The 27,255-nt window shown below is 34.5% G+C and overlaps 1 long non-coding RNA gene across 1 annotated transcript; it reads left to right on the top strand.

Moving 5' to 3' along the window:
• Positions 1-3,806: 3,806 nt before the first annotated feature.
• Positions 3,807-26,973, top strand: LOC144318061 (uncharacterized). The gene is made up of 4 exons (XR_013383920.1): positions 3,807-3,949; positions 4,089-4,229; positions 4,871-5,024; positions 26,320-26,973. It is a non-coding gene; the product is annotated as an uncharacterized LOC144318061 (long non-coding RNA).
• The last annotated feature ends 282 nt before the right edge of the window (positions 26,974-27,255 follow it).

Here is a 27,255-nt window from a genome sequence, read left to right as displayed (position 1 = left end):
AGCGCTTATAATAAATAACTCTCACTGACTCAGAATTTGGTATCAGAATGTGGAAATGTTAGAAGTAATATATTCTAAAATTTTTAAATTGGATGAGTAGAAACAGTACATACAGTGGTGAGGTACCTCATATCCTAGACTAGGAGACTAGTAATTTTTATTCCTGGTAGTAAAATAGCTAATTACAATATTACATATTGGATAGTGGAATTTAAACGATGAGTCTATTAAGGCTGCAGAATATGGGAATTTTTTGTAGAAAAAAATTAGGATGCTGGACTATGTTGGTTACCTTTTTGTACTTAGTGAAAGAAAGTCCTATAAGAAATTGAAAAGCTTTGTTAAAACTGGCCTATTTGGAAGCAGGGGAAAAAGAAAATGTAATTTTTCTACAAAAGTCAATTTTGCTTTTAGGACTTGCTATTTATGGTGTTTGAAGGACTAGAAATCAGGCCTTGTGTGATGGAAATGCTACCCAAACTAACAATCAGAGACAAGGTGGCAGGTAATAATCAAGAACCTCATGTTATATACTTCCTGCATCACAAGGGGACAATTGCTTCCATAGAGTTGGGGCAAAAGAGAGAAGATTATATAGAGTTTTGTCTACCCAGGCTTTCAAATTACCGATTTTGCTGAAAACAGAAGATGTAAATTCCAGAGCTAACAGAGCATCCTGCTGCTCAATAAAGGCATAGACTCCAGATGAACTGGGAAGCTTTTGAGTCTTACTGGTTTTCATCTGGGGCTTCTGATACTTGTCATTTGAAGCACCCTTAAGCTATTAAATTTAGTCTCACAGAGCCTTGGTTTTTTATATGTAAAATAGGAAGGACAATAACCTTCTCCCAGGATGAGTTTAAGGATTAAATTAGACCATACAAGTTGGAGTATTAAACACTTTGCCTGGTGCATAATTGAGACTTGATGTGGCAACAACAAATATTATTGATATAGGTAGTTCAAATTTCCAAAAAAAGAAAGTTTAGGCTAATTTAAACTGTAATAATTCATATAGTTAATAGTAAACTTTTGAACTCCATTATTTAAAGAAATAGTACTGATGGTAAATACATTTTTAAAAATAACAGACCCATAATGGATTATTAATGAAGCTAAGATTTTCTCTATAGAAGTTGGTGGCAACATATAATTCCAATGCCAGTACTACTATTATATTACACTGTAAATACTTATTTTTGTTTGTATTTATTTTATGTTTATACTTATATTTATTTTTCTTCCAGCTAGACTATCTTTATACAATTAATATTTTAACATACTGCTTGGATCATATAATAGGCAACTAATTTATATTTGTTGATTATATCTATATATAAGTTGATTAACTAATAAAAACTCTTTTCTCTTGCAACCATCAAAAAAGAGCCATAGAGGGACGCCTCTGTGGCTCAGCGGTTGAGCATCTACCTTTGGCTCAGGGTGTGACCCTAGAGACCTGGGATTGAGTCCCGCATCAGGCTCCCTGTATGAAGCCTGCTTCTCCCTCTGCCTGTGTCTCTGCCTCTCTCTCTGTGTGTCTCTCGTGAATAAATAAATCAAATCTTTAAAAAAAAAAGTGATAGAGCATAAATCTAATCAACATAATTATTTTTTCAATATAAATGCTTATTTAAAATACTCAATAAATTTTTGTATAAAAGATACCCTTAATTGTTGAACACTACATCTGAGACTAATGAGCTACTACTATATGTTGGCTAAATGAATTTAAATAAAAAAGTAAAATAAATATAAGATACCCTTAATCCCCCCGCCCCTTTTTTAAAGATTTTATTTATTTATTCATGAGACACACACAGAGGCAGAGACAGAAGGGAGGGAGGCGAGGGAGAAGCAGGCTCCCTGTGCTGAACCTGATGCAAGACTCATCTGGGACTCTGGGATCATGCCCTGAGCAGAAGGCAGCCACTCAACCACTGAGCCACTCAGGCATCCTCCTTAATCCTCTTTTTATGCTAAAGTATTTTACCATAAGGTAGTGTTAACCTGTTTTTGTTTCTAGGGAGGGATCTTTCATACTGACTGTTCTTGTATTACTTTTTCAATCTATTGAATTATTTATCGTGGTCTCCAGCCTTGGGCCCAGGCCTACTTAATTATATACTAAGCAGAATTACAAATCTCTGGTGAAGGTACTTGACAAATAAGAGTGGGCTAACCCATAGAAGCAAAAAGTGGAAATAAAGTAAAAAAAATAAACATTTAAAGTGAAATAAAGCTAAAAAACATTAATTAAATTTAGTGGCTTGAGTTTAGTTTTAGAGAAGAAAAGTTAGGAAAATGGCAGAAGTAATTCCAGAATAATTTATTATGGTATAGCTTTTGTTTTTTTAACATACTCCAGACTTTCCTGAAAGTACCAATTTTATTATTTTCAATATAGCATATAATTTAATGCAACTTAATTTTTCCATTTTTGTGAGAGGCCTTATAGATAGGAAAGTATTCATTATGGACTATATAATTCAATTTTGCATCAAAAAAACTTGGCATATTCACACAGTGTATTTAAAAACTTTTATTAAGTACTCTTTATGCTCTAGGCACTGTCTTGGTTCAGAGGATACCACAACTCTTGCCTCAAGAAGCTTATAGTCAATAAGCAAAAATGATGAGAACATAGATAATGACAAGGCAAAATATGAAGTTTTAAGATAGTGAAGGCACAGAGAATGCGTACTTACACTAGACTGGGAAAAAATTGGGAGACCTTAGAAAGTCTTTTTTTTTTTTTTTTTTTAAGATTTCTTTTATTTATTTATGAGAGACAGAGAGAGAGAGAGAGAGAGAGAGAGAGAGAGACAGGCAGAAGGAGAAGCGATCTCCATGCAGGAAGCCTGATGTGGGACTCAATCCCAGGACCCCAGGATCATGCCCTGGGCCGAAGGCAGGCACCGAACCACTGAGCCATGCAGGGATCCCCCTTAGAAAATCTTTTGAGCTAAGTCTTGAAGGAGGAGTTAGCCAGGTCTGATGGGATTGGGATCTGGGAAATCATTCTCTATACAAAGAAGGTACAATAGTGGAGAAAGATATGATATGATCCACTTTGTTTTTTAAAAGGATTCCTGAGGGATGAGTGGAAGGTATAACATGGGCAAAATGATAAGCAGGAAATCAGGTCATCAAGCTATAGTAATCCAAGACATGAAATTTGCCTAAACCAAATTAGCGGTGTTAAGATGGAAAGAAGTAAATGAACTGAAGAAATACTAAGAACAGAATCTACAATTTTGTGTCTAATTGAATGTTGGTGGTGAGGTACAGATTTTTATCTCAGGAACTCAATATATGCAGGTGTCATTCATTGAGATAGGGCATACAGACAGAGATCAAAGGTAAAATGGGTTCTACTTTTGATGTTAAATTTGGGACATTTAAGTGAAAATATCAGGCACTTAGTTTTGTTTGTTTGTTTTGTTTTGTTTTGTTTTCAGGGACTTAGTTTTACTGAAAAGCTGAAAGTTGTGTTATTTTCCTTCTGGGTGATTGGTTTAGGGTGGATAATACGTAACAAAGTTTTTATCAATTAAATGTACTAGTAAATGTCCTGGGAGAAATGTTCTGGGAAGAATTCTCTTGATTAAAAAAAAGAAAGAAAGAAAAAGAAATTCCTATGGAGAATTCCTGCCCTTCTTTCCTGTTTGAACATTAATTTATAGGGACCTGATGCTTTGATCTGTAGACTCTCTTGACCATTAGGCAAAGGCAAGGAGAATCACAAGAAGTAGAACCAAAGACTTGATGATATTACTAAGCAACTGGATCTACCAATTCTAGAATCATTCAACTATGGACGTAGTTTAGCTGAGATATTAAAAACGCTTATTGTTTGAGCAACTTTGTTTTTGTTATTTGCACCTGACAGCATTCCAACCTGAGGATTGATAGGTGATTTGAAGATAATTCAGTAGAATGAATATAGGTAAATCTCTAAAAAAAACTGAATTGTGATTAAGAAAGAAGAGATACTATTATTTAGATGGAGATGTGGCATCATTAAAGATTTTCTTTTTCTTATTTAATGGGAGAGACTGAAGAATATCTAAATATTAACATTGCAGGGGCAATTTCAATTGAGAGAGAAATTTAAGACAACAGAGTATCATGTATGGAGTCGATTGAATAGGAAAAGCCTTTGGAGGAAGGAGACCTCGTTCTGTGATAGCAAGGTGGCAGAGACAGATGGACAGAAAGCTTAACTGGTAGGTGACCTTTTTCACTTTTATTTCGTTTCTATCGCAACTCTTTGTTTATTGTTTTTATGTTGTTTGGCAACCAGAACAGACTTTTACGTTTTTGGGTCCTCACAGATTGAGATTTTCAGGGATTTCTCTCTTTCCATCATCAGAAGAGAATGCCCTCCACAAAAAAAGAAAGCATCATCAATATGCATGTGCCAGGTGCGGGCAAGTCTGTGCATTTGGAATGAGTCGGGTAGGAACTGATCATGTCGGTAATTGTCAAAATCAGATTTCTGTGGCCAGCTGGCTTATCGAAGCACATACTGTCCTGGAGAACCTGAGTCAAATTGGTACCAGCTGAGGAGACAGATATTGGGCTGAAGGCCAAACTAAATAAAAAGATACAAGAAAAGGACAAATTCTGAGTAGAAGAGAAAAAAAATGGAGCATACCAAAGAGTTATTTGATAGTTGTTTTTAAAGATACAACTGAAGAGGTTTGCATTTGCAGCCTCAAAGCCCAAAAAGCGTTCTCTTATTACACTCAAGGGGAGGAATGGAAGCATTTCAACTGGCTACAGTAGGAACATACCGAGAAACCTCATTCTGTTATGTACACGATTTCCATAAACTGACATTCTGCATTTACTCTTTCTTAACTAGATGATACCAAGAAATGAAATCCAAAATCCATCACTGTAATTAGCTCGAGTACACAACGACAGTATCTTCTTCCCCCAAAATTATGATTGATATTAAACTGTTACTGAACATTGAAAAGTTAATATTGATTCTCAAATGAAACAATAGATTGAAGGTATGATTTTTTATTTAAAAACATATCTCTCCTATAAGATTCTATATATAGAATTCCATGTCTTTAACATTGTTTCCAGATGTACTTCTGGCAAGCTTTTTTTGTTTTGTTTTGTTTAGCTAGACCTGTTTTTTAAACCATGTGAAAGATTATATATTACCGAACAGAACCATTTTTGAGGCTTAAGGTTGAAACAGGAGACACTAGTGATTATATCTTTAAGTGATTTCCCATTCTAGAATGGAACAAAGTGCAAGAATAATAATGACCCCACCCAAAGCTTAATTTCTTTACAAAGTAGCCAAAAAAAAAAATCAAAAATCAAATTAATCTTTCCTTACTTTATGTGTACTGAAAGCAATGGGGAACCATTAATGCAGTCGTACATCTTTCAAAAAAGTGATTAACCAGGTATAGGGGAACTGGCAGTGTTAAAAACAAACAAACAAACAAACAAACAAACAAAAAACCCACAACCCTTTATTTGGTGTTTGGGCCAGAACTGTAAATTATTTTCAAATTATTTGCAGTGTACATTTCAATGCTCCATTGAACTAAGAAGAAATCTATTTGTTCAGCTGGAAGATGTTCCTTTTGGCACAATATCAAATTTACAAAAGCAATAAGAGAAAGTGAAAACATTTTGAACATTTTGAGTGTTAAGGAAGTAATATCATAAAACATAATACAGAGCATATTTTATAAGGAATATTTCTTTTCGTTTTTTTTATGTTTCTGAGAATGCTATACAAATTTGCTAATTAGCTGAATATTTTAAAGGCATTTGATTTTGTTATGAGACACTAATACATTGTAAATACCTTCTCTACCACTTCTACTTTTTCCTTCCTCTTTCGTTTCTACTTGATCTAAATTACTAGAATATTAAATAAATTATTTAACAATATTTTAGTGACAAATAAGCCAGTGATACCAGGCTGCAAAATAAATAAATGTGATATATGTTGGCATTAAAACAACAAAAATTTTAATTTTTTTATGTTTCCACTTTATAAAATTTATAGAAATTAAAGAAAAATTGTTAGTATTTTTTAGCAGAGTAAGTTAATGAAAAAATAAAACAGCATCTTCTATCATCTCACTACCCAACTATGAACAGTAATAGTATAACTTTTTTTAACCTTTAGCTTTACACCTAGGCTTTAAAAAATTGAAGTGCTTGGTATAATACTTTGTACATAATTCATATACTGGTGTTTCAGGAAAAATTATATCAAAGTATCATATATATTACTATACATATATAGACACATAATAATGCATGTGTATTTTATACACACACACTTATTTTTAGTGACTATGTGATAATTTGTTTAGTGAACATTTAGATTAATCATAATCTTTCACCAGCATGAGTATTATTGATAATGGTTTATAATAGTGGTACATTATTTGTAATAGTTATTGATGAGTATTATTGAAGTAGTTTTATTATTGATGAGTATTATTGATGATGTTTTATAATAGTGGTACATTATGTATAATAGTTCCCTCAAACTAGTTAAACAAATATTTATTGAGCAACTATTTTGTGCTAAGCTCAGAGGTGTTAAGACACAATCCCTACCCCAAGAAGAGTTTAACAGTGGTGAGGACTGCAAAATAAATAGTTCATCTAAGGTTTTGAAAGACTGCCATGATAGCAGGCTAAGGCATTTCTGGTATCAAGAAGTTCAGACTCCTGTAATACTAGAACCACCTTTATAGAGAAGTTTGCATCAGTTGAGGTCTGCTCTTAGAATCCACTTGTTAAAAGACAAATTTTACCCTGGTGACAAGTCCTGCTTTTTCTAAGATATGATAATAAGCTAGGCTAGTGTAAAATAGGAAGGGGTTGGTGCATTATTGGAAGTTTACCATGATGGGCAATATTCAGCCAAAACTTTTGAGGAAATCTTTCAGAAAGAGAGCTTTGTTGAAGTGAGGTTGAACTGCCTGCAATTACTCTATATCTCTGGATGCCATTATGAGCTTGTGAAACTACTCTGGGGAATTTTCTTAATTTTAATATATACTAATAAGATATAAGTTCCATGAGAGAAAGGATGTATGTATAGAACTTTGAAAGCTTTCTTGTACAAAGATGTTCAGTAAGTACATGTTGACTCTGTATGGAAAAAATCAGTCCCTATTCTAATAAGCCATTCTAGCATTCAACCTCTGGGCTTTTGATTTATGTCTCTCTCTCTCTCTTTTTAAAGGATTTTATTGGGGATCCCTGGGTGGCGCAGCAGTTTGGCGCCTGCCTTTGGCCCAGGGCGCCATCCTGGAGACCCGGGATCGAATCCCACGTCAGGCTCCCGGCATGGAGCCTGCTTCTCCCTCTGCCTATGTCTCTGCCTCTCTCTCTCTCTCTCTGTGACTATCACAAATAAATAAAAATTAAAAAAAAAATAAATAAAAATAAAAATAAAGGATTTTATTTATTTATTTGAGAGAAAGCACATATGAGCAGGGGAAGGGTGTGGAGAGAGGTGCAGAGGGAGAGGGAGAAGCAGACTCCCTGCTGAGCAGGGAGCCACAATGTGGGGCTTGATCCCAGGACACTGGGATCATGATCTAAGCCATTCCTGAGCCACCAAGTTGCTCCAACTTCCGTCTCTCTTAGTATTGCCTAGAAGGTGTTAAAATTAAGATAAAACCAAACCAAAACAAAACAAAACAAAAAACAAATGGAAAAAAAAAAAAGTTTGATCAGATAAACAAAGCTTAATTTAGCTTAGCTTGAAGGGCTAACTTGACCTGAGTCACTTTTGGCTTATGGCTCTGAAAATCATAAGCAAAACTTAAAACTGTTTCCAAAGGTTGATATGAGGTAGCCATTGACCAATTTCCCATCATTCAAGAAAATTCTAATATTATGATCAATCACTGTGAAGAATAAGCAATCGCTGCTATATTTATATACCCTTTATAACAATATATACCTTAGCTTCATTCCATGTTTTGGTTTGAATGCTCCCAATTTGCAAAATGTCTTTTTGGTATACGTATAATAAACTTTTACTAATTACTTCTTCAGTGACTCATAGGTTTTACTTCTGTTATTTCTGAACTTTTGACAAGATCATATGCTATAAGGGCCTAAATATAATAATATTACAAATTTAGGGCCTCATTCGGGTAAAGGAACAGAAAATAGGTGAAAGTGTCATTTAAATAGACTATACTCTTCCTGCATCACCTCAAATTTGAGAAGTTATGGAGGATTCTGTTCATGAACCTTTTCAAAATTTCCCAGAAGACCAGGACATCCAAATGAATGATGATTCCAAGTGCTCTGCACATTTACCCAGAAGGCTGCTACCTTTGCAGGGGGCTCTCTTCCTTTCCTGACTACCTTTCATGCTTCTGTTAAAAGAACTACAAAACCCGATTAAGGACTTGGGATGGTAAAGAAGTAAATTATTAGTTAAAAGTGATGACAAGTCAATAGAATATATACGTAAAAGAGAAGTCTGAGGGTCACCACTAGAATTCTGTTATGCAGCCTAAGGAGTGTACCTAGGGTCTAGATTTACTAGAGTCTCAGTTTTTGGTTCTAGTTGCTTGACTTACAGTTGTTTCACTCCAATGTTGAAATAGACAATATATGCACAAGGGCACATTTTATATATTACTAGTTTTTTGGCCCATGCGTTGGGATGTAAATATACTTGTCACATGAGTCAATCAAACTGAAAATGTTATTTAGTGGATATGTCTCATTGGTGCTATGAAAAACATGCTGTCATGTCTTTTCCACTTTACAATATCAAAACCCTCCATTTCCGTTGTGCAGTGGCTTAACAAAGGTATAAAGAACAAAATGGTCTCCCCTAATGTACTTTTTATACTCCTGTGATTCTCTAAAGAGAGCTTATTTTTTCCACTTCTATATTTTTATTAAAGCTATACCCTCCCCCACCTTTTCAAGGCTAATATCTTTTTACCTTTTAAGACTCAGCTAAATGAAAATCCTTGTGCTAAAAGTCACCTCTATCAAAATATTTATGTCATTTAGTAATAATTATTTAGTGTCTGTTGCTGTAGTTAGAACATAGGTTCTGGAAGAATGAATTAAAAAAGAAGGTCACTGAATGAAAACAATTTGAAGGTCTAAACCCTGAGGTCTTGAATATGTATTTGTATGTTAGCCAGTCTAGACTTCAATTTGCTCATGTGTTAAAAAAGTACATTTCAACTTGAATATCACATATGTAAATGATGGATCGCGGATCACTACAAGTCAGCCATTAATCTGAAATAGCAGAAGTCATGCTGCCAGTTAATGTCTACAAAGCCTTTACTTTGCATTATATTTGAAATAGGAAGAGAAATTATTTTTTCTTTTTTTTTTTGAAGTTAATTCTATTAGTAAAGGATTGCTTTTTATTATATACTACTTAAGCTTTACTTTTTGGTTTTGTTATCTTTCTACTCAAATTTCTTAATTTGTATCCAAATATGATCAGATATTTCCATTTACCATCATTAATTAGCTCACATTCCCTACTCCTCTTTGAATAGATATTTAATTACATTATTTAATACTTGGAAATTGTGAATGTGGTTATTGTTCTCAGAGTTCTACTTTCTTTCCTTGATTCCAAACAAATCTTTTCCAATTTCTCAAAGACTTTTGTGTAGCTAAGAGAGCTTATCTTTAAGGGTTTTTGTTTGGCATAATTATTTACTCCAAATATTTCTGAAAACTCATCTTCCTGACTTCACCTTAAGTTCTGCAAGTCTGAACTGTAAAGAAAGCAAATGCAGCAAAAAACAACTGTATTTGCACAAGAACATTGAGTTATTTAAGATACTAACCTATTTGGGCATGTGTAAAATGCCACAGCAGTTGGCATGCTTAATTAAAGCATTAAGAGTAAATGGAAGCATTTAGATTTATATATCATTTGAGGAAAGTAAGTAACTCAATAGTCACTGAATAAAATTCATGAAAAACAGCTTAATTATATATATTTTTTTCAGCGACAAGACAGGATGGTTTATTTAAATTTTAAAATCCCATTGATATTTCAGCAGGGAGTCTATGAAACTAATAAATTAGACTATTCACGTAAGAGGAATGCATTCAAAACAGTTCTGTCAAAAAAAACAAAAAACAAAAAACAAAACAGTTTTGTCAAAATATGTTGATAGCATCACTAATGGATAAAATTAATTAAAAATAAAAGTTACAATATAAGCAATATTGAATAAATTATCTATTACAAAAATAAATTGTATCCTCTCCTCAAAAAACAAAAAAGAGACAACTTTGAAAATGTTAAGTGTACTAAAATTACTTTTTTTAGGATTTTATCTGGAATATTGTTATGTATCTATAATACTAAGAAAACACTTTTAATTAGCTTTTAAAATTTAAGTCCTAATTGTCCAGTGAAAGGACTTTAAATAGCACATTTCCTTGATTTCCTAGAACATTTTCCTTCTTGTATAATCCTTAAACACTTATTCTTTAAGAGTTACCTTAAACATACTGCCTCTGAAAATGCTTTTTGACTTCTTCAAGAATAATTAAACATGATTAATTTCTAGATTTGATTACATCAAAAATGTCATAAAATAGGGATATACAGTAAGAGTCTCATATGAGAGGTGGAACACAGATGTAAGTGAAATAAGAAAATTCAGTACTATTTTTGAATATGCTGGAATCTTTTATTAATTATTTGCTGTATGACTATGGCCAAGTTAATTAATCTTTCTGAATTTCTGTTTCCCCATCTTGATTTGGGAAAGATAATTTTAATTACTCTCTAGAGTTCTTGTGATGCTTTAAATGCATTAATCTCTTCTCTTGCCTAGGAAAAGAGATGGGACTAACTCATTTTATTATCTGATCTGATTTGAAGTTGGTGAAATGTATGGTCTGTGCTCTTGTCATGGGTGTCCCATAAATCCCTCCCTCTTCCTGATTAACTAGACCTTATACCAGGGATGCTCTGAACTCAGCTGCATTCTCAGTTTAGTACTCAACAGTTTCTATTGCAAGGTTATCATTTAATATAGAGGTTCCATGGTGGGCCAACCTCCTTTAAATTCTCAGATATCTCTGTGTTTCACAGTGTGATTCATTGGGAACTCTGGATTGCTCCTATGTCATGCACAATGGGAGAACTAGGGTTTAGAATGTCTTTTTTCTAACCCCTACAGAAAAATTAACTTAAAATTAATTGGATAAAAGGGCATCTGGGTGGCTCAGTTGATTAAGTATCAGACTCTTGATTTCAGCTCAGGCCATGATCTCAGGGTCATGAGATCAAGCCCCGAGTCAAGCTCTGTGCAGGGCAAGGAGCCTGCCTAAGATTCTCTTTCTCCTCCTATCCCCCGCCCACTAACTCACCCTCCCTCTTTCTCTCTCTCTCTCCAAACAAACAAACAAATTGACTGGGTATGTTGCCAAAATAGATTAAGATAAGAGTTATTAGACTTAGCCTATTTAATCTATGTTTGATATAGAATCCCTTTTGGGATCCATTACTTTATGAGTAGTCATTATATTCTCCAAAATATTATTTAAAATGCTAATGATTGATGTAACCATATAGTATTCTTCTCATTTTTCTCCATAACTGCAAAAGATACCAAGAGACATAGCAGCATCAAACGTCTGTTAAATGTTAATAATTTTAATAAGAAATATTAATTTTATGGGGCGCCTGGGTGGCTCAGTTGGTAGAGTGACCTACTCTTGGTTTTCTCAGGTTGTGATCTCCTGGGTTTTGAGATTGAGCCCTAAGACTAGCTCCATGCTCAGTAGGTTGTCTGGTAGAAGATTCTCTCCCTCTGACCCTCCCCCACTTGCACTTGCATTCTCACTCTTTCCTTCTCTCTCTCTCTATAGTAAATACATCTTTTAAAAAAGACATATTAGTTTTAGCAGTATCTTTTATTGGACCTTGGGATGAATTGTTTAATACCTGTTACTCAAAGAACATTTGACTATCCCTAAGTTTTGTCCAACATTTACATAGTGTTATTGACTGAATATTTTTTGTCCCTCCAGAATTATATGTTGAAAATCTAATCAGCAAAGTGACAATATTTGGAGATAGGACTTTATGGAAGTAATTAAGATTAAATGAGCTCATAAGAGTGAAGCTCTGATCCAATAGAATTAGTGTTTTGTTTTGTTTCATTTTGTTCAAAGACACTAGACACCAAGGAGGGAGTTCTCTCTTTCACTCTATGCATGTGTGTGTGTGACTCTCTGTGTCTCTGTCTCTCTCTCTCACACACACACATACATACACACAGCAAAATTGGCATATGAGGAAGCAAGAAGAAGGCAGCTGTCTATAAGCCAGGAAGAGTTTTCACCAGGAAATGGATGGATTAGCACCATGATCTTGGCTTTCCAGCGTCCAGAACTATGAGAAATAAATTTCTGTTGTTTGAGGGACCTAGTCTGCAGTATTTTATTATGGCAGCCTGAGTAGACTAAATCACATGGTAGCGATAATTTATTATAAAATTTGTAACAATGCTGATTATAGATAATTATATACCTTATTGTTCACATTATTTTATTAATCATATTGTAGAAAAGTAAAAATAAGCAAAATATTTAAAAAATAACAAGCATTATTCTGATTTCTTACATGTCTAAGTACTTATAGAAACACTATTTGGCTTATGGTAGTTTTTCCCTTAAAAAAAGTTGCAATTTTGTTAGGCACGATAGACATAAGGATGATAAAATTATAGACCAGTGTAAGAAATTAAAATTCCCACTTGGAAAATTTTGTGGGAAGTGGTCTGACACAGGTGTACATAAATCCTTTTTTGGTATTTTTATCTACTAATTCAAAGTTTTTCCTTTCTGTTCTTCACTGATAAATATTCCTAGGCTAACAAATACCTTAAAACTGTGTGCATTCTTTAATTGCTTTTACTATTATTGAGGAAAGCAGTCTGATTAGACAGTGGCAAGACATGAAAGATATACTATACAATCAGGTGGTATTTGCATTTTAATTGAACTGACTGAAGGAAATAATGTTTATTTCAGTAGAACACATTTTTTTAAATTTATTTATTCTAGAGAGAGAGTATGTAGACGCAAGTGTGGGGAGGGACAGAGTGAGGGGGAGAGAGAAATTTTAGCAGACTCCTTACTGAGCTTGGAGCCGACTTGGGACTTGGGCCTTGAACTTATGACCTTGAGATCATGACCTGAACAGAAACCAAGAGTCAGATGCCCAACCAACTGCTCCACCCACAAGTCCCCCAGTAGAACACATTTCTATTGACATAATTTCAGCATTGTGGCAAATAATTTGTGGCCAAAAAGTAACTCCTGTCTATCTTACCTATGCCTATTCTTAAGTGTGAAATCTGATGGCGTATTACAAAATGGACAAATTCATAACCTTAATCACAAACTTTGACATAATAAAAGAAAAAAAATCTACGTGGTCTAAGAGAACTTCATGCAAGAATTGCATGCAAATAAAATTTGCTCTAGTTTTTGAAGATGAGGTAAAATATGGCTAATCAATGAAAAAAGTAAAAGGAAAGCAAAGTCACTCCAGAATGAATGAGCCAGACAAATCTGGGGATAGTCTTCAAGAATAATTTAAATATAAAATATTAATTTAGCAATATTTTTTATTTGCCCTAGGTGCTTCTCCTGTGTCATCCTCCTCTACTCCTCTAGAATGGTCATTAGTTTTCAGATTAAAAGGAGAATTTTTTTCTGATAATTTTGTTAAAAATCTCAAATACTAAAAATGAGTCTAAATGCTTATATTTGGACACTGTTGCTTTTGTTTTCAAATACAGTATGTGAATCACTGGAATAAAACTAAGAAGCTGGGTTGGCTTTTAAATATGAAAATCTAATTTCTAATCATGGTCCTAATTCAAGTGAGTGTGTGACAGATGCACCTTAAAACTTATTAGTTCAACAGGAAGAAAAAACAACACTACTCTGATCTTTTTCTTTTGAAACTCACTCTGTATATTTTTGGCTCAGATCAGTCCACTCTGATTAGCTTCTATGAATATTTCACTACTCGTACTTCATAAAAAAGAATATTTATAATTCTATAGATAGTAGGGTTATAAGTACAAAAGGTAAAAGCCATATTTCTATAGTTTTGGTGAGGGATAGAAGCACAAAAATGATCACCTTTAGCCCAGAAGGCTGAACTATAGCCTGTATAATTCTAATAAGGATCAAATATCTACAGGTTGCTACATTCTGAAAGAGTGTCATGACTGACTATATATCTCACTGATAGTTAATATCAAATTGAATGAAAAGCACCAGAGAAATATTGCAAAAGTAGTTTTACAAGTAGAAACTTGAAGGAGACATTTGTGATCTAATACTCCCTACATGTCCTTCCTCATAAACACTAAGCATATGAGCACCAACTTCATACAGCAAAAGTTCAGCTCTTTCTGCCCACGGGTCCTGTCCCTGCTATAATAAAAACATCTTTTTTTGCGCTGAAAACATTTCAAGAATTCTTTCTTGACTGTTTGCTCATGGCCCCACATTGGTTTTATTTCTAAGAAGTCCATCTGGTCTCTTTTTAATAGTTACCTATTATTAATTTATGGCTATTTTAGCATCTCAATTAAAATTTAAAACTCTAAGAATCCATTTCCCTTTATATAACCCCTTTATCCATCAGGGTTTAGATGTTCCTTCATCTTGGTCTTTCTATTCAAAACAATTTTGATTTTGTTAAGGATCTCTTGATCCTTGCTTGATTATTCAAATTGATATATAACAGATGACGTGGGTTTTGTTTGTTTGTTTTTTGAGATTTTATTTGCTTATTTGACAGAGAGAGCACAAGGAGGGGGAGCAGCAGGTAGAGGGAGAGGGAGAAGCAGGCTCCCTGTTAAGCAGGGAACCTAATGCGAAGCTCGATCCCAGGACCCTAGGATTATGACCTGAACAAAAGGCAGACACTTAACCCACTGAGCCACCCAGGGATGATACTGAGGAGAACAGGAAGTTTTCATGAATTTCTAATGTAATTGTTCATGGCACTAACTGCTCGTACATTGGCCTTGTTGATCCTTGTACACACACACACACACACACACACTCTTCTCATTCTTGCTTCAGAGCCTTTACACTAACAGTTTTCCTTGGACTAGAATGTTCTTTATCTGCATGGCTCTCTCCTTCATTTTTTTTTGTTTTGTTTTTTGTTTTTTTTTCAATATTATCTCCTCAAGAAGCCTTTCCTGACTACACTCCCCCTTACCACAGTGCCATTTCATTGATAGGATCCATCTCCTAGTTTATTTTTCTTTCACTTAGCAATATGTAATTGGAGTATAAAAGTTGGGTTTATTCATTTAATATGTGTTTCCTTACCAGAATGTATTGTTTAGTCTGAAAAGCAGTATCTTTGCACTCTTTACTATAAGATTCCCACCATGTGGCATACTATCCCATGCATATTAAACACTTAGTAAATATTTATTTATTAAATAAATTACAAATAAATGTCCCACTCACCTCCTTATCTCTGTCCCCACACAAAGATACTGAATGAGAAAGCTGAACTCCGGGCTCTGTAAGTGCATGGATCTTGTCAAGAAGCAAGCTTTTCTTTCTGGCCTTGGTTGGGGAAGGTTGGACAGGCTCAGGCTCTCATTTATTGCAAAAGTAAGGAGAGCATGGTTAGAGCTTTCCTATCTATTCCTTCCTTTCTGCTCTTTTTTGTGGTAATCTAGAATTACCTCAAAACTCTATTCTCCTTAAATCTACCCCTCTCCCACCAGGCAGGACAATTTCTCCCTTTGCTCAGAAACCAATTCTCGAGGCTGTGCTGGGAGACATAGAGATAGGTAGTCTTATTTGCTCTATAACCAATCCTTCATTTAATTACCCTATGTAATTCAGTACTCCTTTGTTTTATCTATACCACCTAGCTCTTGAATGCTTCTCTGGGAGGTGCTCCCAAGTGGCCTTCTGACAATGCTTTGAGAAATAATAATTAAATAAGATGAGCAATCCCCTAATAATTACCACTTCAATATACTTTCTTAGCATTTTTTTTTTTACTTTCTTAGCATTTTATTTTTTTAAGGATTTTATTTATTTATTCATGAGAGACACACACACACAGAGAGACAGGCGAGGGAGAAGCAGGCTCCATGCAGGGAGCCCGACATGGGACCCCATCCCGGGTCTCCAGGATCACGCCCTGGGCTGAAGGTGGCGCTAAGCTGCTGAGCCACCGGGGCTGACCCTACTTTCTTAGCATTTTATTTTATTTTATTTATTTATTTTTTATTATTATTTTTTTCTTTCTTAGCATTTTAAAGGGCTTTGAGGGGAGAAGAAAATAAGTATGCCCAGTCTCCAATCTTGGTCTCGAAACAATGATATTTTAAATCAAGAGACCTTTAAGAGTTTACATTCTTACATAATTTCTCTTATTAAGATCCTCGGATACTTAGAAACTATTTCAGAGTGCTAAATTAACAAAATTATTGAGGCTTCTTTACTTCCGTATTAGTTTTCCAAATTCTTCCTGTATTAGGTTGCTAAGACTCAGCCTGCAAAAAAAATTCAAGTTAACTTCTAAAAGGAAATTGCATCTTCTATGGAAAAAAAAAAAAGAAAGAAAGGAAGAAAACGAAAGAAAGAAAGAAAGAAAGAAAGAAAGAAAGGAAGGAAGAGAGAGAGAGAGAGAGAGAGAAAGAAAGAAAGAAAGAAAGAAAGAAAGAAAGAAAGAAGAAAGAAAGACTAACCTAGAAAAAGAATGAAAGCAAGCAGTACTCAAACCCCTTAAATATCCTCAAAATTCTACCTCTCTCTGAAAATCCAAAATCCCAATACATACATTTCGGAGGCACAAAGACCTCTCCCATAGCTCTTTATAGGCCCTATCCACAAAGTCTAGGAAACCTCTGCAGGCATAAATACAATCAAATTTACAAGCCAAGCCAGCGAGGGGATGGAAAAGTGCATTATGCCTTATCCACCCCAGATTGAAATATGTTGTTTTTCTTCTTTTAATGATCTCAATAATCCTGTAAATTAAACAATTCAACATTAAAATCAGTGAGTTCAATTATTCAGATTTGCTGTCTTTCTTTCTTTCTTCTTTCTTTCTTTCTTCTTTCTTTCTTTTCTTTCTTTCTTTCTTTCTTTCTTTCTTTCTTTCTTTCTTTCTTTCTTTCTTTCTTTCTTTCTTTCTTTTCTTTCTCTTTCCTGTCTTTCTTCTTTCCTCCTTTTTTTCTTAGATTTTATTTCCTCTTTATTGTAATGATGTGTCATTGACAAAGTCAGAGTAGCCAGAGTGGTAAGATATGGTGCTAACAACACTTTTCTAATTCCAGCATTTGCCCTGGACAAAGGACTACCCACATGCTAGGGCCTTCTTTTGGAGAAAGAGACAGTAGAAAATAAGTCACTTTTCAGGTCCCTCCCGCACCGACCCACTTTTCTAGGGTTGGGCTCTAGAGGGCTTGACCCTCGTGGGTGGGTAATGAGTAATGTGGCATTCACCTAATTTTTGGACTTCTGCTCAAATGTAGGTGTTGTTCAGTTGATAAGTTCTAAGATAGGCTTTCTTTTAGAAGTCTCTTTCCTGCCTTATATTTTTTTTTCTCCTGGGAGAAAATAAAGCTGAGAAAACAAAATTTAAGAGGTCAGGAGCTAGCAGCTGTGAAATCAGCCACAAAATTCTTACAGCAATGTGCAAAAAAATGTCTCTTTTTAGGTTTCTTTTTAGTTCAATACTATTTTCATCATTCAAAAAAAGATAAGAAATACCATAGAGAATTAAAAGTTATAAAAATCAACATATTTTTCTTCATTACATCACTAGAACTTAAGAGCCTTTAACTCAAAAGTAGTCAGTCATAAACTGAACCTTATTAATTATAAGAAAACATCAGATAGTAAAATATGATTTATCAACATAGCAAAATATAAGGCAAAGGAGATAGTTGCCTCCTATAACAAGATTTTTTTAACTTGAAACCAAATGTCCAAATCATTCAGACACATCCCAAATTGTAGTTTTTGGAGTTTGATAGAGCTAAGTTTGATTCCCCAATTGATCACTTATTGAGTTGTGCAATCTCTGAACATTAATTTTCTCATACTAAAAAATGGTAATAAAACTTACCTCACAAAGTATTATCAGAGTTAAATGAGGTAATATATGTAGGTCATGTGATCGTAGTTAAAATGCTGATGACATTGAAGCTCACAAGTTAATTTCAGAAGACCTGCGTTTAAGTATCAACTGTGTTGTAGTATTATGTACTGACTTGGAGTCTTTCCAAATCTTTTTGCCCAGACCTTTAATTTTTTTTTTATTTTATAAAATTGAAGCTAGGGCTAAAGTTATATTTGTGAGGATTAATTAATGAAGCTTATTCATTCATTTAAACGGTATTTATTTATTTATTTATTTATTTATTTATTTATTTATTTATAAATAAAACAGCGGAACCAAAAGACACCTGCCCACATTAAGCTGAGATTCTAGTATCTTTACCAAAATTTTACACACAGCAGGAATTTATTTAGCATGAATAAAGATCAGCTCTATTGAAAGAGAATTATAACTCTTCTATTTTACTCAGAATATTATAAAGAAGAAGGAAGGAATCACCAAAAAGATCTTTTCTTAATTCCAAAGCTTGTCTTCGGTTAAAAAAACAGGTTGACAGGGCAGTCTGGGTGGCTCAGCAGTTTAGTGCTGCCTTCAGCCCAGGGCATGATCCTGGAGACCCGGGGTCAAGTCCCATGTTAGGCTCCCTGCATGGAGCCTGCTTCTCCTTCTGCCTGTGTCTATGCTTCTCTCTCTCTCTCTCTCTGTGTGTGTGTGTGTGTGTGTGTGTGTGTGTGTGTGTGTGTGTGCTTCTCATGAATAAATAAATAAAATTAAATTAAAACAGGTTGACACATTTTGTGGAAGATTTTTTAAAGAAGCAATGGGAAAAGACAAAATAAATTAGGTAACTTTGAAAAGTGCATATGAGAAATTCAACTTATTGGCACTGTTTTGGTAGTGTTAGTATGTCCATTGCTTTCAATGAAGATTACTTCTGGAAAATAGGATTCCAAGCCACAAAAGGATTCATTATTTTTATTTATTTTAGTGTTTCTTAGCAGGTTGGGGAAGTTTGTTTAACATGATGTTTCTTCACTTTCTACTTTGGATCTGTTTTGCAGAATTTGAGATTACTATAGGAAATACAATATATTAGTCATTTTCTAATTTTTTGTTCACTGATACAATGGTAAAGTATTTGCAGTTTTTATCCTCTTATTATCAAACACACCTTCATAGTAGCTACGAGTATTCACATATGCATATTAATTAATAAACTGATTAAAAATTCCAAAGATTACAGTTGATTAGAGTTTGTTTTTTATATTTGAAATTAGACTTTTAGAAATAACTGGCTTGCCAAGTTACTTTTATTGCTCACCTCATATCGAAAGCTCCATATGCATATTGTTTACATTCAAGAAGAAATACAAATTATTTTGAACTGACTGCTGTGTTGTAGGTTAGTGAATGAACTATTTATTAGCAAAACCACAGTATAAATGAGCCTAAAGGAAAGTATGAAAAATTCTATGGGACTTTAGCCAAAGAGGTTTTATCAGGAGAAGAGGAATGAAGTGAGGCTAAGGATACGGATGTTGCTGTAAGATTATATGTAATTACAATAAGTAAAAAAAAAAAAGTGGAGGAAAAATCTTAAAACTTACGTAAATTTTTTAAAAAAATTATTTATTTATTCATGAGAGACACAGAGAGGCAGAGACATAGGCAGAGGGAGAAGCAGATGCAGGACTCGATCCCAGGACTCCAGTATCACGACCTGAGCCAAAGGCAGACGTTCAACAGCTGAGCGACTCGGGTGCCACAACTTATGTAAATTTTTATACTATCTTTATTATTTCCCCGGACCAATCATTGGTCTGCAAATAATGTATTATTTGTGGGTTAATGGGTAAGATTTTTGAGGGGGTATTTATTTTATGTTGGTTCCCTAAATTAATCATATATTTACTCGCTCTCATTTTTTCAGGACGGCTGTGATAGATACAACTATTCATACATATTTACTCTGACAAGAAAGTGTTTTTCCTCCTATGTATAAAAACTGTCACTGTGAATTTAACCTCATATTATATGTGTTGTAAAAAGAAATTACCTTTTCTAAATTTAATTTTAGTCATTGTATTTCAACATTTCAAGCAAATTAATATCTAATTTAGCCATTCTTTCTCATTCTATTTTTTAAATTCTACCTTTATGCTTCTGTTCATCCTTAGGCATTCAAGCTCCTATTTAAAAAAATATATCAGACACACACACACACACATATACACAAACACATATTTTGGTGCATTATGGTTCTCTTTCTCTTCACAGCCATATTTTTTAAAAGTGTAATTTTTACTTTCTTTCCACAACCTTACTTTCCACTCTTGACCAGGATAATTTGCTTCCCTTTCTATCATATGAATAAAATTGTTCTCATCAAGGTAAATGATGACTTTGTTGTTGCTAAAACCAATGGAATCTTTAATTCTTTATTCTTACTCATATAATAGTATTTAACAATTTAATAATTTCTTTCTTAAATCAACTTATTCTGCTTTAGCAGGCTTGTCTAATGTATCTCCTGTCTTTGTGGTTGCTGTCTCAGTTTCCCTTAAAACTGAATTTGTTTTGGGCATCTCAGAGCTGTATCTTTGGCACCTTCTCCATCTCCTCTATGTACTTTGCTAGAAGATTAAATCAATTTGCCTGTCCTTAATCACCATCTGATGTCATGGTGCCTCCCATATCCATGCTGTAACCCAGACCTAAACATCCAAATGCCTTCTGAATATTTCTTCTTGAATATCTCACAGTTGCTTCTGCGTAGTATGTTCCAAACTGAACTTTTCACCTTCTCCTTACTCCGCCACCTACCAAATGACTCTTCTATGTTCTCTACTTCTGCAAATAACATTAACATCTGGCATTTCCAAAGCCAGAAATAAAGACCTAATTTTGACTGCTCATTTTTCCTTCATCCTCAAATCCAAATAATTAACTAGTCTTGCTATTCTTCTTCATTTTCATTGCTACTATGTTACTCCCAACCACTATCATCTCTCATCTAGGTACTCTAACAGTTTCCTAACTTGTTTTATTAATTCCCGTCTTGTCTCCTCCAGCTAATTTTTATAGCAGAGTTGCACCACTCTTTAAAAACAAAAAACTGATGTCATTTTTAAAAATTAAAACCTGTTTGTTGATTCTTATTTTATTTAAAATAGACTCCAAGGGTGCCTGGCTGGCCGAGTTGGTGGACTATGCGACTCTTGATCTCGGCATTGTAGGTTCGAGCCCCACACTGGGTATTGAGATTACTTAAAACCTTAAAAAAATAGAATCTAAATATAAGAGCATAGTTTGCGGGTTCCTTCATTATCTAAGCCCTGATTACATTACTGATCTCATATCTTACTCTTTCCTACTTACAGAGATATTGCTATTTACTCTTACGTATACACAGACCTATGCATTCACTATAAACACTAGAGGTATTAAATTGCTTTTAGATTCCCAAAGCACCATACTGATATCTTCATTTCTATTTTCACCTATCATCTACTAACATTTAGACTCTCAATTAAGTGGTTTCTACCTCCCAGAAGTATTCCCTAATTCCTTCTGTCTGGGTTCAGAGTTTTTATTTTATGTTCTTAAACATATTCTCATAAGTCCTCATGCAGGGATGCCTGGGTGGCTCAGCGGTTGGGCACCTGCCTTTGGCTGGGGTCATGATCCTGGGATTTCAGATCGAGTCCCGCAACGGGCTCTCTGCATGAAGCCTGCTTCTCCCTCTGCCTGTGTCTCTGCCACTCTTTCTGTGTCTCTCATGAATAAATAAATAAATGTTTTTTAAAAAGTCCTCATGCAGACTAAACCATTGCTTGTTTTAATTGCCTATATTTTCCCACTAGACTATAAGCTATGACTATCTTATTAATTACTCCATCCATGAACCAACCATAAATCCTGGGAGTCAGTACATCTCAATACATATTGATTGAATGTAAAAAATACATAATCAAGCAAATAGGCTTTTGTTGCTAATGCATACAAATGAACTGTAAATAATATTTTATTATTTTATTTTTTAAATATTTTATTTATTTATTCATGAGAGATAGAGAGAGAAAAGCAGAGGCATAGGCAGAGGGAGAAGCAGGCCCCATGCAGGGAGCCCGATGTGGGACTCCATCCGGGGACTGCAGAATCATGCCCTGGTCTGAAGGCAGATGCTCAACTGCTGAGCCACCCAAGCATCCTTGTAAATAATATTTTTAAAATATAATTGTATTTAACTTTATTTAAAGGCAGTACGTGTGCATTGTGAAAATCTTGTCAAATCCAGACATAATGCTTAAAGTTATATTTACCGCAAATTATAACACATAAAAATAATAGCAATTTTTGAAAATCGGTCCTTTATTTTTATACAATTCAGAAAATGATATATTTCTCTCTAAGTTGCTTTTCTATATTATTGTGTTCAAATTTACTTTATAATCTACATAAATGTGGTTTGATTTCTTTGAGAATCAACAATGATGCTATGTTCACTTTTTCTGATAAAGATTTAGAAATAATAAATTCAGTGAGACAAATCCTTTTATAAAATGTGTCTAATATGTTCAAAATATGTTTTAGCTATTCTTTAAAAAGAAGAAAGTGGCTCTTTTAAAAATAGCTACTCAAAACTAGCTTATTAAATGCTAAGAAATTCCTAATTGGCAGCAATAGGGAATCATTGTTGTATATCATTGTTGTATACTTAAGACATTGGTCAGGACAGTTAGTAGCGATTTCTGTGGTAAAACAAATGACATTATAAAATTTCTCTTCAGTATCATTGATTTTGTCTTTATTTATCGAGATTGAGAGAAGCAGAGACATAGGAAGAGACAGAAGCAGGCTCCCCTGTGGGGAACCCCATACGGGACTTGATCCCAGGACCCCAGGACCCTGGGATCACAACCTGAACTGAAGGTAGACACTTAAGCACTGAGCCATTCAGGTGCCCCTGATTTTGTCTTTTAAATGGTTGGCCCTAGCATGGCAAATGTGTTGAAATCATCATTTGGGACAAATAAAGCAGGAGTCCCCAGGGTTAAAAAGTCTCAAATTTAGTCTTTAAGGATTAACTGGATCATTTAAAAAATATAGGTTTCTGCACTTTATCCTCAGAGATCCCATACTGATAGGTTTGTGGAAGGCCCAGTAGTGCTCATTATAGCAGGTGCTTGTACAGATTTTGGTGTAGGACACATCTGGGTCATACTTTAAGAAACACTGACATGGGATTTGGGCCTACACCACCTGTGGACTTTTCATGTGATCTCGACAGTTTTTAACAATGTGATTTTTTTTGTTTTTAATAATATAAATATAATAATAATATAAATATGAGCATGAAATATAAACAAACTCCTTTCATTTTTATGGAAAATGCATGTTTTACCTTTAGAAATATTGTCTTATGTAATAACATTTTTACTTGAAAATGGTTAGGTTTTTGTTGCTGTTTTAAATATTTTATTTATTTATTTGAGAGAGAGAGAGAGAGAACAAAGGAGCAGGAGCCATGGGAGGGGGAGAGAGACAAGCAGACTCCCCGCTGAGCAGGGAGCCCAATGCAGGACTATCCTAGGACCCCGAGATCACAACCTGAGCCAAAGTCAGATGCTTAACTGACTGAGCCACCCAGTTGCCCTCCAAAAGGTTAATGTTTGGACCCACACTGCTTTTATACCCTGAGGCCTTCCCATATTAATTTTTTTTCCCACCATACAGCTACTTCCATACCTGGAGGCTCATGTAAAATGAAATGGGATTTTGACTACTGAATACATGTAGCTAGTGTCTGTATCTATCCTTTTATTCCCACATAGCATTTCACTACTTATAGGCAGTTTGAATTGAAACATGTCATTTAGGTAAATTCAGACATCCCATTCATAAAGAGATTTGTTGTAAAACATAACTGATATTCTAGTACTACAATATAAAATTTGCTTAAACTCCGTTCTAATATTGCACTTTAAAATCCATTATAAATTGCAATTATAGACTATCGGTTTTCAAAATAGTCAAAAGCACACGTTTGAAAACACAAGCTTTATTTCTGGCCTCACCACTCATGTGACTTTGCTGAATTCTCTCAGACTTCTTTACTTATTGTTGATATACTGAACAGTTATGAGCATCTTCTCATTTTTTGCTGATATCAGTGGGTTTAAAAATGAAAACACAAAGACCCCTTGCCTTGCCTTCCTTTCAGTGTTTACCTGAAGATCAAATAAAGTAGCTTTATAAACTCTAGTTCCACATCAGTACAAAATTCTATTTTATTTGCTCTAAGTACACAAAAATGATTTTCCTAAAAGTTGGTTTTGTAAACTTCCTAGATAAAACCACACAATGGACAAATGTGCTTTAGATAATAACTTTCAAAGCTTTTAAAATCTCTCTGTAATGATCTGCTGTGTCCCTGGTCCCTGCATACTGTTCTTCTTTGTTAAAATTGGTGCTTAAAACTAAATTTTCCTCAGGTCCAAACTAGAATCTTTTATCTTGACAATGTATCTAGCTCACTTCTGAGAATATGCCATTGTTAATAACTGCTTTATTCTCATTAAAATCTCCTGCTAATTTCCATTCAGTAATACACAGATTATTTTCCTTCAAAACTCATTAGCCATTCCTTATAGGTATCTTATCATGAAATCAAAACTGTTAAAGGTGATGAATGAGGGATCCCTGGGTGGCGCAGCGGTTTAGCGCCTGCCTTTGGCCCAGGTCGCGATCCTGGAGACCCGGAATCGAATCCCACGTCGGGCTCCCGATGCATGGAGCCTGCTTCTCCCTCTGCCTGTGTCTCTGCCTCTCTCTCTCTCTCTCTCTCTCTCTCTGTGACTATCATAAATAAATAAAAATTTAAAAAAATTTTTTTTAAAAAAAGGTGATGAATGAATTTTAAAACCTATTCAGGGATGTTCTAATATGCTTGTATGTGTGTGTGTGTGTGTGTGTACACTTATGTATGTGTATTTGAGCAGATCCATGCATTTATGCAATAGCTGATATGTAGGAACCACATTTTCAAATGTGTAAATGTAATTAAATGTCCTTCTATCCACATAACATGAGATATCTGCTATCTCTCATCTATTTTACCTAAAACTGCCCTGACCATAGGTCACTACTGATGGAAAATCTCCAGATTGTTCTGTTAGCATATGTGGCCATGCTCTGAACCATGCTATAATAAACCTGATCTTAGCTGTTTGGAACAGGCAAGATGACATGGCCAATAGAATCTAACCTATTGCACTAGTACATGAGGATATATGATTCCAAGTCAGTGGTCAAGCAAAAGTATATATATATACTCACTCTTGGGAATTCAGAATGGAGATCCAGGGTAGGATGAGAGAGGGTCATCAAATTGATCACAGAGTGGAAACATACAGTTTAAAAAAATAGAAAGAAGGAGAGAGAAGCTGTGTCACCAAAATGGCAGAGTTCTACAACTCATGCTTTGAAGGTATTTCAAGAGATTGTGTTTACTAAGACTTCAATGAATCTTGAATGAATCATTTCCCATTTTTCTTTTTGGTGGGCTTGACTGCACTATAGTTACTGTATATGGTTACTACACTATAGTTACTTTTCTCAAGAGGTATAATTGAGCTTTTCCTGGGTTCTGGGAAGCCTCAACTCATGACTGAAATATTTGTTTTTCTCATGTCAACATATATCTATATAATAGAACTCCCATTATTTGAATTACTCAAACTGCTTCAATGTTCTTTGGTTCCAATGTTCTTTGGAACCAGAGGAGCTAACACAGATTCCTAGTGCGGAAAGAACTGTGATCAAATCATCTCAATTGGAAACTATTTTTCTTGCTTTTCAGAGTCATAAAGAAAAGGACCTCAAAGAAAAAAGTATTATATAAAATAAAGGATTTATGATTGTATGGACTTTATTTATTTTAAATCATCAATGATGTTCCGTTAGCATCATTCACAGTTTTGGCAGTCTGGTTTTGAATAATACTAAATAGTTCTCTAAGTCTGGACTGACTTGGGTGACCTGATTATTTTAAGCAGAATATTTAAGTAGATGGATTATAACACCATTTATACAACATGCACATGTTCATTCATTATGTATATATTTGTGGCCAAATAAGTTTTTTTTTTTTTTTCCCCCAGCACAATCTACTTTGACTGGCTAAAGACCAAAATAAACCTTAATTTATGATTTATCATTCTGCAATTGGATATCGCAATGGATGCTTTGGTAGATTCCCTAAACTCCTTCCTCAAGACCATCCAGCAGTTACTGGAAATAACAGCAACTGACCACATAGAGCTCAATCCCTCAAGAAGAGTTGTGCTCAGCTACAAGGAGCTGCTTTACCACAGGTGACTAGGGGCAGTCCATGGCCAATGACTGCCTAATGAAGGGATACAATGGCCCTGCCTCAAGTTGGGACAACTTTAAAGGCCCACCTCATCTCTAGAGTTCCCAAGAGCATTGGCTGAAGTCTGAGATGCAACTGCATTACACGTTATCTTGTATCCCTCTGCCCAGGCCCTGTCATCACTTGTTTATATGTGTATGTTCTACTAGAGGACCCCATAAGCAACCTATGTGAAATTGTCTGTCACTTAATAGGGAACTCATTTTTCTGATACAGAAAAAACTTAGGTCCTGCATTTTACAAAAATATGAGATAAAGGAATTTTCCTCCTTGAGTTTTGAAAAGAATAATCTGAAAAAGCTCAAAAACACAACGAAGAATAATTTCATCAGGTTTATGAAAACTTCTCATTTTCAATACAATAAATATCATGAGATAGAAATGACACTTGTCCTCACAATATCCAAGATAGAGACTTACTTCAGATTTTTCTAGGTGGAATTGGCTGGGATTGCATATATTTGATGAGTGCTAAATCTCAAGAGTTTAACCTTTAAGCCATTTACAGGCAGAACTGTGTATAATTCTTAGGTAAAACAGGAGATACATATTTTGTATTTTGTATTTTAAAAATAGAAGTGGAGAATCAAAAGGTGTATTGTGAAAATGAGAACAGCAAGTTGCATATATATCTATAGTACAGTTTTTATAAGTGCAAAGGCAC

Source organism: Canis aureus, chromosome 8 (assembly GCF_053574225.1).
Source record: "Canis aureus isolate CA01 chromosome 8, VMU_Caureus_v.1.0, whole genome shotgun sequence".
Classification (NCBI taxonomy): Eukaryota; Metazoa; Chordata; class Mammalia; order Carnivora; family Canidae; genus Canis; species Canis aureus.
The sequence above is the reverse complement of the archived record's forward strand: the minus strand, read 5'-3'. Positions and strand labels throughout refer to the sequence as shown.